This window comes from Anolis sagrei, chromosome 5 (genome assembly GCF_037176765.1).
Source record: "Anolis sagrei isolate rAnoSag1 chromosome 5, rAnoSag1.mat, whole genome shotgun sequence".
NCBI classification, from domain to species: Eukaryota; Metazoa; Chordata; class Lepidosauria; order Squamata; family Dactyloidae; genus Anolis; species Anolis sagrei.
This window is the reverse complement of record NC_090025.1, coordinates 2534972-2549452: the sequence shown is the minus strand read 5'-3', so window position 1 is coordinate 2549452 and position 14481 is coordinate 2534972. Positions and strand designations below refer to the sequence as shown.

General features: G+C 47.8%; 1 protein-coding gene across 2 annotated transcripts in view; it reads left to right on the top strand.

The window, feature by feature from the left end:
- Positions 1-14481, top strand: part of EXOC6B (exocyst complex component 6B) — a 379788-nt gene that overhangs the window by 358821 nt on the left and 6486 nt on the right. The gene's annotated exons all lie outside the window — the stretch shown is intronic.

Below are 14481 nucleotides of genomic sequence, written 5' to 3'. Positions count from 1 at the left end.
AGAATCATTGAGTTGGAAGAGACCTGCTGGGTCATCAAGTCCAACCCCAGCAGGAAAATCGCATTCAAAACACCCCTATTTATTTGTCGTGTCAGATTAACCAGTCAATTATATTACATTTCTAACAGAACAAAGCAAACAAACAGACAAAACACAAAATTTGTGAGTTTGGTAGTTGGTTAAATGTCCTTTGACCAGTCTCTGGCCACTTGGAGTGCTTCTGGTGTTGCCGCAAGAAGGTCCTCCCTTGTGCATGTGGCAGGGCTCAGGTTGCATTGCAGCAGGTGGTCCGTGGTTTGTTCTTCTCCGCACTCACACGTCGAGGATTCCACTTTGTGGCCCCATTTCTTGAGGTTGGCTCTGCATCTCGTGGTGCCAAAGCGCAGTCTGTTCAGCGCCTTCCAAGTCGCCCCGTCTTCTGTGTGCCCAGGAGGGAGTCTCTCATTTGGTATCACCCACGCATTGAGGTTCTGGGTTTGAGCCTGCCACTTTTGGACTCTCGCTTGCTGAGGCGTTCCAGCGAGTGTTTCTGTAGATCTTAGAAAACTATTTCTTGATTTAAGTCATTGACGTACTGGCTGATACCCAAACAAGGGATGAGCTGCAGATGTCTCTGCCTTGGTCCTTTCACTATTGGCTTCTACTTCCCGGCAGATGTCAGGTGGTGCAATCCCGGCTAAACAGTGTCATTTCTCCAGTGGTGTAGGGCGCAGACACCCCGTGATAATGCGGCATGTCTCACTAAGAGCCACATCCACTGTTTTAGCGTGGTGAGATGTGTTCCACACTGGGCATGCATACTCAGCAGCAGAATAGCACAGCTCAAGGGCAGATGTCTTCACTGTGTCTGGTTGTGATCCCCAGGTTGTGCCAGTCAGCTTTCGTATGATATTGTTTCTAGCGCCCACTTTTTGTTTGATGTTCAGGCAATGCTTCTTGTAGGTCAGAGCACGGTCCAGAGTTACTCCCAGGTACTTGGATGTGCTGCAATGCTCCAGTGGGATTCCTTCCTTCCCAGGTGATCTTCAGAGCTCGGGATGCTTCTCTGTTCTTGAGATGAAAGACACATGTCTGTTTTTTTAATTGGTTTGGGGATCAGCTGGTTTTCCCTGTAATAGGCAGTAAGAGCACCTAGAGCTTTGGAAAGCTGTTTCACCATCTCAAAGCTCCCTGCTTGAGCGGTAATGGCACGATCACCCCTGACAGATGGCCACCCAGCCTCTGCTTAGAAGCCTCCAAAGAAGGAGCCTCCACCACACTTCAGGGCAGAGAGTTCCATTGGTGAACAGCTCTCACAGTCAAGAAGGTCTTCCTCATGTTCAGGTGGAATCTCCTTTCCTGTAGTTTGAAGGGCCCGGCCCCAGGACCCCTCTTGGCAAAGGGGCCAACATTCTTCTTTGGAAGGCCCTGCTCCATTCCATAGAGACATAGGCTCCTAGAGTATGAAGGGACCCCCAAGGACCATCCAGTCCAGCCTCATTCTGCCAGGCCAAAGGACACAATCAAAGCTCTTCTGACAAATAGCCATCCATGCTCTGCTTCAAAACGTGCTGAGAGGCTGGATGGCCATCTGTCAGGGGTGATTTAAATGCAATATTCCTGCTTCTTGGCAGAATGGGGTTGGACTGGATGGCCCAGGAGGTCTCTTCCAACTCTTTGATTCTCTGATTCTATGAGAAGGAGACTCCATCCAAGTGAGGCAGCAACCTGTTCCATAGTTGAACAGCTCTTACCCTCTGGAAGTTCTTCCCAATGTGTAGTGGGATTCTCTACCAATTCTGTGATTCTAGGAGTACTTGCCCAGCGTTCCCTTGGCCCTGCACATGCATGCGCCTATGCACACAAACTGGAGGAGGCCACAGCTGATTGGGGCCAGCCCTTGCTTAGGTATGTGGCTGCTGGCTGCCAGCGATCCGTTGCAGGTGCTGAACTGCAACCGCTGGCGACACATTTGGAATACTCCTTGGCTCCTGCAGTCTGGAGACAAAAATGCAAAGCACGAGAGTACAAAAAAAAATAATCGTGGTAATAAATCCCCCTCTCTTTGATGTGCTTCTTCGCTGCCGGAGTTTAAAGTCTTCTGTGCGGACCCTGCAAATGCGCACTCCTTTGGCTGCTTTCCACTGTTTCCTTTGCATCTCACCCAGAGTTGGGATCAGATCCTCACAGCCAGCTTGGTGCCACTCCCGGCAAGGCCCAGCGTCTCTGACAGGAAGCAATGTGCAGAGGAGGCTTTGGTTTCCCTGCATTCCCGATCATTTCCTCGTCTTGACGACGATAGTTGCTTCTCCTGTGGTTGACATGCGCTCGGAGGAAAAGCAGAATTTCCATTGATCCCCATAGCACAGTGTTTCTCAACCTGGGTGTCGAACCCCTGGGGGGGTCGCGAGAGGGTGTCCGAGGGGTTACCAAAGACCATCAGAAAACACAGTATTTTCTATTTGGTCATCTTTTAAACAGAGGCTGGATGGCCATCTGTCAGGGGTGATTTGAATGCAATATTCCTGCTTCTTGGCAGAATGGGGTTGGACTGGATGGCCCATGAGGTCTCTTCCAACTCTTGGATTCTAGGATTCTATGATTCTATGATCTGGGTTACATGTGGAAAGTTAGGTCCAATTCTATTGTTGGTGGGGTTCAGAATGCTCTTTGATTGTAGGTGAACTATAAATCCCAGCAACTACAACTCCCAAATGTTAAGGTCTATTTTCCCTAAACTCCACCCATGTTCACATTTGGGCATATTGAGTATTTGTGCCAAGTTTGGTCCTGATCCATCATTGTTTGAGTCCACAGATGTAGGTGAACTACGACTCCCAAACTCAAGATCCATGCCCACCAAACCCTGCTAGTGTTTTCTGTTGGTCATGGGAGTTCTGTGTGCCAAGTTTGGTTCAATTCAATCGTTGGTGGAGTACAGAATGCTCTTTGAACTATAAATCCCAGCAAGTACAACTCCCAAATGCCAAGGTCAATTTCCTCCACTACTGTTCACATTTGGGCATATTGAGTATTTGTGCCAGATTTGCTCCTGATCCATCATTGTTTGAGTCCACAGATGTAGGTGAACTACAACTCCCAAGATCCATGCCCACCAAACCCTGCTAGTGTTTTCTGAGGAACTGTATTAAGGGGTCGCGGCATTGGGAAGGTTGAGAACCACTGCGGTATCTGAAAGAATCTGAATCCTGGTTTCAGCCCGGCACCATAGCAAGTTCAATGGGAAGGACCTTCTCAGCAGTGGCTCCTGGGCTCTGCAGCAGTCTCCATTCCTAGTGTTGAGGAATATGAGCTGATAGGCTCAGAAATGACACTAAGCTGGGGCAATTCCACCATAAATATGATTCTTGGATTTTATGATTCTGTTATATTCTATGAAATATAGCAGAGTACTTAGGCGATCCCTCATAGTCCGAGGATGACGGTCCTCCAAGGTCGGTATCCTGGCGGTGGGTCCATAGGTGACTGTGGAGCCCTCTTCTTGATCTGCATCTTCTCCCGCAGTGAGGGCATCAGTTTCCAGGTGGAAGGTGGTCCCGGTTGGGGTTGGCATGACGCACCTTCCTCTTGGCATGTTTCTCTCTTTCACCCTCCATTCTTGCCTCTTCAAATTCTGCAGCACTGCTGGTCACAGCTCACCTCCATCTGAAGCACTCAAGGGCCAGGGCTTTCCAGTTCTCCGTCTCTATGCCAGAGTTTTAAAGGTTGGCTTTGAGCCCATTGTTAAATCTCTTCTCCTGCCCACCAACATTCCATTTTCCATTCTTGAGTTGGGAGTAGAACAACTGCTTTGGGAGATAGATGGTGAGCTTTGGGCATTCGGACAATGTGGCTGGTCCAGCAGAGTTCATAGAATCATAGAATCACAGAGTTGGAAGAGACCTCCTGGGCCATCCAGTCCAACCCCACTTTGTCAAGAAGCAGGAATATTGCATTCAAATCACCCCTGACAGATGGCCATCCAGTCTCTGTTTAAAAGCTTCCAAAGAAGGAGCCTCCACCACACTCCAGGGCAGAGAGTTCCACTGCTGAACGGCTCTCTCACAGTCAGGAAGTTCTTCCTCTTGTTCAGATGGAATCTCCTCTCTTGTAGTTTGAAGCCATTGTTCCATTGCGTCCTAGTCTCCAGGGAAGCAGAAAACAAGCTTGCTTCTTCCTCCTTATGACTTTCTCTCACATACTTATACATGGCTATCATATCTCCTCTCAGCCTTCTCTTCTTCAGGCTAAACATGCCCAGCTCCTTAAGCCGCTCCTCATAGGGCTTGTTCTCCAGACCCTTGATCATTTTAGTTGCCTTCCTCTGGACACATTCCAGCTTGTCAACATCTCTCTTGAATTGTGGTGCCCAGAATTGGACACAATGTGATTCCAGGTGTGGTCTAACCAAAGCGGAATAGAGCATGGGGAGCATGACTTCCCTGGATCTAGACACTAGGCTCCTATTGATGCAGGCCAACATCCCATTGGCTTTTTTTGCTGCCATATCACAGAGTTGATGACGGAGGAGCATTGCTTCAGTGCTGATGGTCTTTGCTTCTTCTTCCAGCACACTGACATTTGTCCGCCTGTCTTCCCAAGAGATTTGCATGAGTTTTCAGAGGCAACACTGATGGAATTGTTCCAGAAATTGCATGTGACATCTGTAGATAGTCCCATGTCTTGCAGGCATATAGCAGAGTTAAGAGGACAATAGCTTTCTAAACAAGCCCCTTGGTCTCCCTACGGATGTCCTCAAACACTCTCTGCTTCATTCGGAAGAATGCTGCACTTGCAGAGCTCAAGGGGTGTTGTATTTCAGTGTCAATGTTGACTTTGGTGGAGAGGTGGCTGCCAAGGGAGCAGAAAGGGTTCACATTTTCTCCCAGCATGTGCAGTATCTCTTCATGTGACTCTCAGTGTTTTAATGATGCCTTGATGCCAAATCCTTAAAGTGCAAATGCTCAGGAGAGACTGACTGGAAGCAGCCTGGGAATACATTAGGAGCATTTGCAGATGGAAGGAAAAGAAGACGGCGCTCACTAGGCGGCAAGTGCAGATGGGACTTTTTCTGGAATCCATCCATAGGAAACTTCATTTAATGAAGACAGAAGCCTAAAAGTGGGGCTGGGAGTGGCTCCAAAACCAGCCCAGTTGGGGGTGTGGCTGCCTTGAAGACTTGTGCCTTGGAAAGATGGCTCTGCAGACCTCGCTCTTCTTCTCTTCTTCCCAGGATTGCTTGAGGACATAAACAGATGTCGGTGGCCCCGGTCTGGCAACGCTCTCCGTTTGTGATGCAGAAAAATAGCACCTACCCACCAATTCCCTGACTTACCCTTCCCCAAAAAGTGCCTTGCTGGCATTGTTTCAAATTGGGGGACTGAGCGATTTGGTTTTCTTTGCTTGTTGAAGTAGATTTTAGTCAAAGACACCCCTTCAAATTATATTTACATAAATTACGAGGGGTTTTTTATCATCTAAGTCATTGATGGGCAACCTTTTGAGCTTAGTGTGTCAAAATTTGCCAAAAACCTGAGCATAACTTGGGTGGGGTGTCAACTTCGAGAAAAAAAAAACACATAATTTTGCAATATTTATAGTTTAAATTAGAAAAATGTATATTCCATGCTGAGTTATGGAGTGAACAAGGCTCAAACGTGCAGATGTTAAATCCGTAGAGCCTTTTACAAATTTAAGGATGGAATTAGATTGGCTCTTATAAGGTGTACTTCTCTGTATGCGGCCGCATGTGGCCACGAGTCATCAAAAATAGCCATGCGTGTCAGTGATGACACACGTGTCATAGGTTCACCATCATGGATCTAAGTTCTAACGGGTGCTGATGTTTTGACTAGGGAAGAGTTTCAGCTTTCTTTGCACCTCCTTCTATTTTTCCTTCTGTCTTTTGGCCTGCATCCATAGGAGCATAGTGTCTAGATCTAGGAAAGTGATGCTACCCCTCCATTCTGCTTTGGTTAGACCAGACCTGGAATATTGTGTCCAATTCTGGGCACCACAATTCAAGAGAGATATTGACAAGCTGGAATGTGTCCAGAGGAGGGCGACTAAAATGATCAAGGGTCTGGAGAACAAGCCCTATGAGGAGCGGCTCAAGGAGCTGGGCATGTTTACCCTGCAGAAGCAAAGACTGAGAGGAGATACGATAGCCATGTATAAATATGTGAGAGGAAGCCACAGGGAGGAGAAGGGAGCAAGCTTGTTTTCTGCTTCCTTAGAGACTAGGACGCAATGGAACAATGGCTTCAAACTACAAGAGAGGAGATTCCATCTGAACATTATGAAGAACTTCCTGACTGTGAGAGCCGTTCAGCAGTGGAACTCTCTGCCCCGGAGTGTGGTGGAGGCTCCTTCTTTGGAAGCTTTTAAGCAGAGGCTGGATGGCCATCTGTCAGGGATGATTTGAATGCAATATTCCTGCTTCTTGGCAGAATGGGGTTGGACTGGATGGCCCACGAGGTCTCTTCCAACTCTTTGATTCTTTGATTCTATGATTCTATGATCCTTTTAAAACTTTCTTAGCACTTCGTTCTTGTAAAACCCACACAAAATGTCATTCTCTCCACTCCACGACAGCTCAATACTGACTGCAAGTAGCAGGATATAAACACAAGAGTAAAAGGCACAAGTGCACACACATGCTTGCTTACTTACTTACTTACTTACTTACTTACTTAGGCGATCCCTTGTTGTCCGAGTAGGACAATCCTCCAGGGTGGGTCCATAGGTGACCGTGATGTGGCAGCAAAAAAAGCCAATGGGATTTTGGCCTGCATCAATAGGAGCATAGTGTCCAGATCCATGGAAGTCATGCTCCCCATGCTCTATTCCGCTTTGGTGAGACCACACCTGGAATATTGTGTCCAATTCTGGGCACCACAATTCAAGAGAGATATTGACAAGCTGGAATGTGTCCAGAGGAGGGCGACTCAAATGGTCAAGGGTCTGGAGAACAAGCCCTATGAGGAGCGGCTAAAGGAGCTGGGTATGTTTAGCCTGAAGAAGAGAAGGCTGAGAGGGGATATGATAGCCATGTATAAATATGTGAGAGGAAGTCACAGGGAAGAGGGAGCAAGCTTGTTTTCTGCTTCCGTGGAGACTAGGACGCAATGGAACAATGGCTTCGAACTACAAGAGAGGAGATTCCATCTGAACATTAGGAAGAACTTCCTGACTGTGAGAGCCATTCAGCAGTGGAACTCTCTGCCCCGGAGGGAGTGTGGTGGAGGCTCCTTCTTTGGAAGCTTTTAAACAGAGGCTGGATGGCCATCTGTCAGGGGTGATTTGAATGCAATATTCCTGCTTCTTGGCAGAATGGGGTTGGACTGGATGGCCCAGGAGGTCTCTTCCAACTCTTTCATTCTGTGATTCTATGGTTGGACTATGGCTCCGTAGGGTCTGGAGATGGAAGGAGGCTGAACTCCGAGGGACCTCTGTTTCTGGGGGGAGGGGGTGCTTCCCGTGTCCCCTCCCCACTTGGTCTTCCTGATGTGCGTGAGGCGAGGTCCCCTCCCAGTCTGCACATCTGAAAGCGCAAATATCTGAAATATCTGAAAGGACGTCAAGTAGAAGACGGAGCCAGCGTGTTTTCTGCCGCTCTGGAGATTCGTGCACGAACCAGTGGATTCAGGTTTCAAGAAAAGAGGATTCCAAATAATCATTAGAAAGGGTGTCTTGACGCTTACGATTTGATTGACAGGGCACAGGGCAGGGCGGATGGGGATCTTTCCAGAGGGCCCTTGGGCATTAATTCAGATCCATCTCCCTCTCTCTCTCTCTCTCCCTCTATCTATCTATCTATCTATCTATCTATGAACACGAGGAAGAACTTCCTGACTGTGAGAGCCGTTCAGCAGTGGAACTCACTGCCCCGGAGTGTGGTGGAGGCTCCTTCTTTAGAAGCTTTTTAACAGGGGCTAGATGGCCATCTGTCAGGGGTGATTTGAATGCAATATTCCTGCTTCTTGGCAGAATGGGGTTGGACTGGATGGCCCATGAGGTCTCTTCCAACTCTTTGATTCTATGATTCTAAATAGATAGATAGATAGATAGATAGATAGATAGATAGATATCCTCGTAGCCCAAGGATGATGGTTCTCCAAGTGTAGTGTCTTGACGGGGGTCCATAGCTACTGCAGAGCCCTATCCTTGATCTGGATTTTCTTCCACATTGAAGACATAGGTTTCCAGGTGGAAGACAGTCCCAGTCAGGGTTGGCTTGATGCACCTTCCTCTTGGCATGTTTTTCGCTTTTGCCCTCCATTTGTGCCTCTTTGAATTCTGCAGCACTGCTGGTCACAGCTGACCTCTAGTTGGAGCACTCAACCAGGGCTTCCCAGTTCTCGGTGCCTATGCCACAGTTCTTAAGGTTGGCTTTGAGCCTATCTTTCACTCTCTTTTCCTGTCCCCCAACATTCCGTTTTCCGTTCTTGAGTTCAGAGTATAGAAACGCTATGGGAGATGGTGACTATTAGGCATTTGGACAATGTGGCCTTCAGTCCAGTGGAGTTGATGGCGTAGGAGCATCGCTTCAATGCTTGTGGTCTTCTTCTTCCAGCACACAGCCTACCTTCTTCCCAAGAGATTTGCAGGATTTTTTGAAGGCAATTGCTGATAGAATCATTCCAGGAGTTGAGAGTGACATCTGTAGACAGTCCACGTCTCGTAGGCGTATACCATAGTTGAGAGGGCAACAGCTTTATAAACAAGCCCCTTGGTCTCCGTACAGATGTCCCGGTCCTCAAACACTCTCTGCTTCATTTGAAAGAATGCTGCACTCGCAGAGCTCAGGCGGTGTTGTATTTCAGTGTCAATGTTGACTTTGGTGCAGAGGTAGCTGCCAAGGGAGCAGAAATGGTCCACATTTTCTAATGTTCCACCATTAAGCTGTATCTCTGGCATTGGAGAGGGATTGGCTGGTGACCGCTGGAAGAATTCTTTGGTTTTCTCGATGTTTAGCCTGAAGAAGAGAAGGCTGAGAGGAGATATGATAGCCATGTATAAATATGTGAGGGGAAGCCACAGGGAGGAGGAGGGAGCAAGCTTCCTTTCTGCTTCCCTGGAGACTAGGACGCAATGGAGCCATGGCTTCAAACTACAAGAGAGGAGATTCCATCTGAACATGAGGAAGAACTTCCTGACTGTGAGAGCCGTTTAGCAGTGGAACTCTCTGCCCCAGAGTGTGGTGGAGGCTCCTTCTTGGGAAGCTTTGAAACAGAGGCTGGATGGCCATCTGTCAGGGGTGATTTGAATGCAATATTCCTGCTTCTTGGCAGAATGGGGTTGGACTGGATGGCCCAGTAGGTCTCCTCCAACTCTTTGATTCTAGGATTCTATGATTCATTTGAAAGAATGCTGCACTCGCAGAGCTCAGGCGGTGTTGTATTTCAGCCTCAATGTTGACGTCTGTAGACAGTCCATGTTTCGCAGGCATATAGCAAGGTTGGGTCTTGTATTTCAGTGTCAATGTTGACTTTGGTGGAGAGGTGGCTGCCAAGGCAGTGGAAATGGTCAACATTTTCGAATGTTCCACCATTAAGCTGTATCTCTGGCATTGGAGAGGGATTGGCTGGTGACTACTGGAAGAGCGCATTGGTTTTCTCAATGTTCAATGACAGGCTGAGCTTCTCGTATGCTTCTGCGAAGGTGTTTAGAGTGGCTTGCAGGTCTTCTTCTGAATGCGCAGACTATGTTATCATCAGCATATTGGAGTTCTGTCTATCTATCTATCCATCTATCTATCTATCCATCTATCTATCTATCTATCTATCTATCTATCTATCTATCTATCTATCTATCTATCAAAGTAGTTTTTGGAACTGTTCAACCATGGGTTAGCGTGCCCTGGAAGTGATGAACTCTGGACTAGATGGCCCTTGCAACCCCTTAGGACCCTTCAGTGGTGACCTTGGTCCAGTCATTGGCCTGGGCAGGTGGCCCTTCCTCCTCTTCTTGTTGATTTTGCATCTCTGCTGGAACTGTTTGACCATGGGTTAGCGTGCCCTGGAAGTGATGACGTCTGGACTCGATGGCTCTTGCAACCCCTTAGGACCCTTCAGTGGTGACCTTGGTCCAGTCATTGGCCTGGGCAGGTGGCCCTTCCTCCTCTTCTTGTTGATTTTGCATCTCTCCTGGAACTGTCAACCATGGGTTAGCGTGCCCTGGAAGTGATGAAGTCTGGACTCGATGGCCCTTGCAACCCCTTAAGACCTTGCAGTGGTGACCTTGGTCCAGTCATTGGCCTGGGCAGGTGGCCCTTCCTCCTCTTCTTGTTGATTTTGCAACGCTCTTCTCTCTTATTCTCTCTCGGCGTGTGCAGCTGTCAAGGTGATTTATACAGGGCTGCTTTCCAGGCCGACTCTTCCAGCTTGCAGAATTAATGGTATTTGCATAAACTTTTTTTTCAAAGTTGGAATCTACCCCAGAAGGCAGTGGTGGAGCCCCCTGCTTCCCTTCCTTGTGCAAGACCCCCCTCTCCCCTCTCCCTCCCCCCCCCCCCAAATCCAGGGCTGATTTAGCTGCGGAGGTGAAAAGTTTAAACAGTAAAACCAATAAAACCACATTTATGTGACAGATAAATCGCCTTGCGTTGTGGAGAGTTCTGGTGGGAGGGCTTCCTGGCTTTGCAAAGGCAGCCCCCCTCTCCCCCTTTTTTGCAAAGAGGAGGAAGACGGGAGGCATCCCCAGCCAGGCCGGGCCTGTCCACATGATGGATCGGGATACGGCGGCTGTAAAACACACACAGGCCATCCATCACGGCTTCTCTCCTTGGGTCCGCACGGAGGAAGAGGCGCCACTGCTGCAAGGAGGAGGAAGAGGGTGAGGAGGAGGAGGGGGAGAGTAGCTGTGCACAACTGTGTGTCCATGCTGTGTCCCCAAAGGGAGGGGACCCAGGGGTCAAAGGAAAAGGTGGGTGAACCACCTTACCTGGAAGAAGGTACAAATAAGACTCACACTGGGTTGTGGGTTTTTCGGGCTGCATGGCTATGTTCTAGAACAGTGGTTCTCAACCTTCCTGATGCCACGACCCCTTAATACGCTTCCTCATGTTATGGTGACCCCCAACCACAAAATTAGTTTTGTTGCTACTTCATAACTGTCATTTTGCTGCTGTTATGAATCATAATGTAAATATCTGAAATGCAGGATGTATTTTCATACACTGGACCAAATTTGGCACAAATACCCAATACACCCAAATTTGAATGCTGGTGGGATTGGGGAGGGGATTGATTTTGTCCTGTGGGAGTTGTAGTTGCTGGATTTATAATTCACCTACAATCAAAGCGCATTCTGAACTCCACCAACGATGGAATTGAATCAAACTTGGCACACAGGGTTTGGTGGGCATTGACCTTGAGTTTTGGGAGTTGTAGTTCACCTACATCCAGAGAGCGCTGTGGACTCAAACAATGATGGATCTGGACCAAACTTGGCACAAATTCTCAATATGCCCAAATGCAAACACTGGTGAAGTTTGGGGAAAATAGACCTTGTCATTTTGGAGTTGTAGTTGTTGGGATTTATAGTTCACCTACAATCAAAGAACATTCTGAATCCTACCAATGGCTGAATTGGGCCAAATTTCCCACACAGAACCTTCATGACCAACAGAAAATACTGTGTTTTCTGGTGTCTTTGGTGACCCCTCTGACACCCCCTTGCGACCCCTCCGGGGGTCCCGACCCCCAGGTTGAGAAACACTGTTCTAGAAGCATTCTCTACTGACGTTTCGCCTGCATCTATGGCAAGCATCCTCCGAAGTTATGTGGACCTCGCAACCTCTGAGGATGCCTGCCATAGACGCAGGCAAAACGTCAGTAGAGAATGCTTCTAGAACATGTAGTAGTAGACTGAATCACAGAATTCTAGAGTTGGAAGAGACCTCGAGGGCCATCCAGTCCAGCCCCTTTCTGCCAAGAAGCAGGGAAATCACATTCAAAGCACCCCAAACAGATGACCATCCAGCCCCTGCTTAAAAGCCTCCAAAGAAGGAGTCTCCACCACACTGACGGAGGATGAATTGAAGCCACATCCAGGCAAGATAGAGTTGCTCCTAGTCAGTCAAAAAATGCAGATCTGGGGACAAGGATTCCGGCTGCGATGGACAGAATCATAGAATCATAGAATCCTAGAGTTGGAAGAGACCTCACGGGCCAACCAGTCCAACCACCATGTAGCCCGAAAAACCTACAACAACCTAGTGATCCTGGCCATGAAAGCCTTCGACAGTGCATTAAGACTCTCACTGTTCCAAAATGACAAAATGGAAGCCACCATATTCTAGACATCTCACCTCACAGTGGCTCTGTTGGGAATTGGACTGTTAGGCTCAAAAATAACCCTCAGTTGGGGTGATTCCACCATAAATACAGCAGAGTGCTAGAAGCAGACTTCATAACCAGCAGAAACTTACGTGTAGTGAGTCAGGATTAGCTTCCATTCAACAGGAAGTCAGAATTTTAGGTTCAAAAATATTTTCTGAAGTAAAAATAAATCCATTCTAGATTTTTTGAAAGGGTCTTGGAGCTCACTAGCTTACTAAGCTCATCTTCTAAGGAAGGTAAAAAGATAAAATATCAAAAGTATCAATGCAGCTAAATTTTGCCTGGAGAGAGGCAAAATGCGTCCTCACTGGAAGGAAGACAAAGGCATACAATCATAGAATCATAGAGTGGGAAGAGACTTCATGGGCTATTCAGTCCAACCCCATTCTGCCAACAAGCAGGAATGTTGCATTCAAATCACCCCTGACAGATGGCCACCCAGCCTCTGTTTAAAAGCTTCCAAAGAAGGAGCCTCCACCACACTCCAGGGCAGAGAGTTCCACTGCTGAACAGTTCTCACAGTCAGGAAGTTCTTCCTAAAGTTCAGATGGAATTTCCTTCCTTGTAGGAAGGTTTGAAGCTATTGTTCCATTGCGTCCTAGTCTCCAGGGCAGCAGAAAGGAAGCCTGCTCCCTCCTCCCTATGGCTTCTCCTCACGTATTTATACATGGCTATCATGTTTCCTGCCCAGTTCTTTAAGCTGCTCCTCATAGGGTTTGTTCTCCAGACCCTTGATCATTTTAGTGGCACTCCTCTGGGCACATTCCAGCTTAGAGTCAACATCTCCAAAGAGAGAGCAATGGAGAATGACCACATGGCCAAAACCCAGGACAATAAAAATACCTTGAAAGAGGGAGTTCCTGGGTTGAACCTCTCTCCCTGCGCCATGCGCTTCCTCCCAGTTTATCAAGCATTGTGGCTTCATTGTCCTATGCGATATCCAAAACATGACTGCATCAATGTCTCTGTTTTGGCTTCTGAGGAGAGAGCTGAAGCCTTATTTACCCTCGGAAGTGTTCATTTTTCTTTCTGTCGTATCTCTGGGACTCTCCTCCATCGCCACATTGCGTGCAACAAGATCTCCATTGATAATTGATTGTACGTTAACTGCTGTGTGCTTGGGACTGGCTTGTCTCAGGGTTGAGAATTTCATGTTTCCCTTTGGAATCCCATGCTGGGGAAAGGAGGGAATGTGCCCATGTGTTGCCACACAAATGAGGCAGGGTGTTGGGGTTCAGCCTGACCCTGATCTGTGTGAACAGGATTCTCCGATAGTTTTTCAAACTGAGCAAGCTTTCCCTGACCCTGACAGTGTGGAATCTGTTGTTGACGCAGAGCTCAGTGGAAATGAAAACGAAACCCAACAGTTAGAAGAGAATGTTTTGGAAGTTAGCCGTGATATAGAATCATAGAATCATAGAATCAAAGAGTTGGAAGAGACCTCCTGGGCCATCCAGTCCAACCCCATTCTGCCAAGAAGCAGGAATATTGCATTCAAATCACCCCTGACAGATGGCTATCCAGCCTCTGCTTAAAAGCTTCCAAAGAAGGAGCCTCCACCACACTCCGGGGCAGAGAGTTCCACTGCTGAACGGCTCTCACAGTCAGGAAGTTCTTCCTCATGTTCAGATGGAATCTCCTCTCTTGAAGTTTGAAGCCATTGTTCCATTGCGCCCTAGTCTCCAAGGAAGCAGAAAACAAGCTTGCTCCCTCCTCCTCCCTGTGGCTTCCTCTCACATATTTATACATGGCTATCATATCTCCTCTCAGCCTTCTCTTCTTCAGGCTAAACATGCCCAGCTCCTTAAGCCGCTCCTCATAGGGCTTGTTCTCCAGACCCTTGATCATTTTAGTCGCCCTCCTCTGGACACATTCCAGCTTGTCAATATCTCTCTTGAATTGTGGTGCCCAGAATTGGACACAATATTCCAGGTGTGGTCTAAGCAAAGCAGAATAGAGGAGTAGCATTACTTCCTTAGATCTAGACACTATGCTCCTATTGATGCAGGCCAAAATCCCATTGGCTTTTTTTGCCGCCACATCACATTCCTGGCTCATGTTTAACTTGTTGTCCACGAGGACTCCAAGATCTTTTTCACACGTACTGCTCTCGAGCCAGGCATTGTCCCCCATTCTGTATCATTCTGTATCTCCCCAC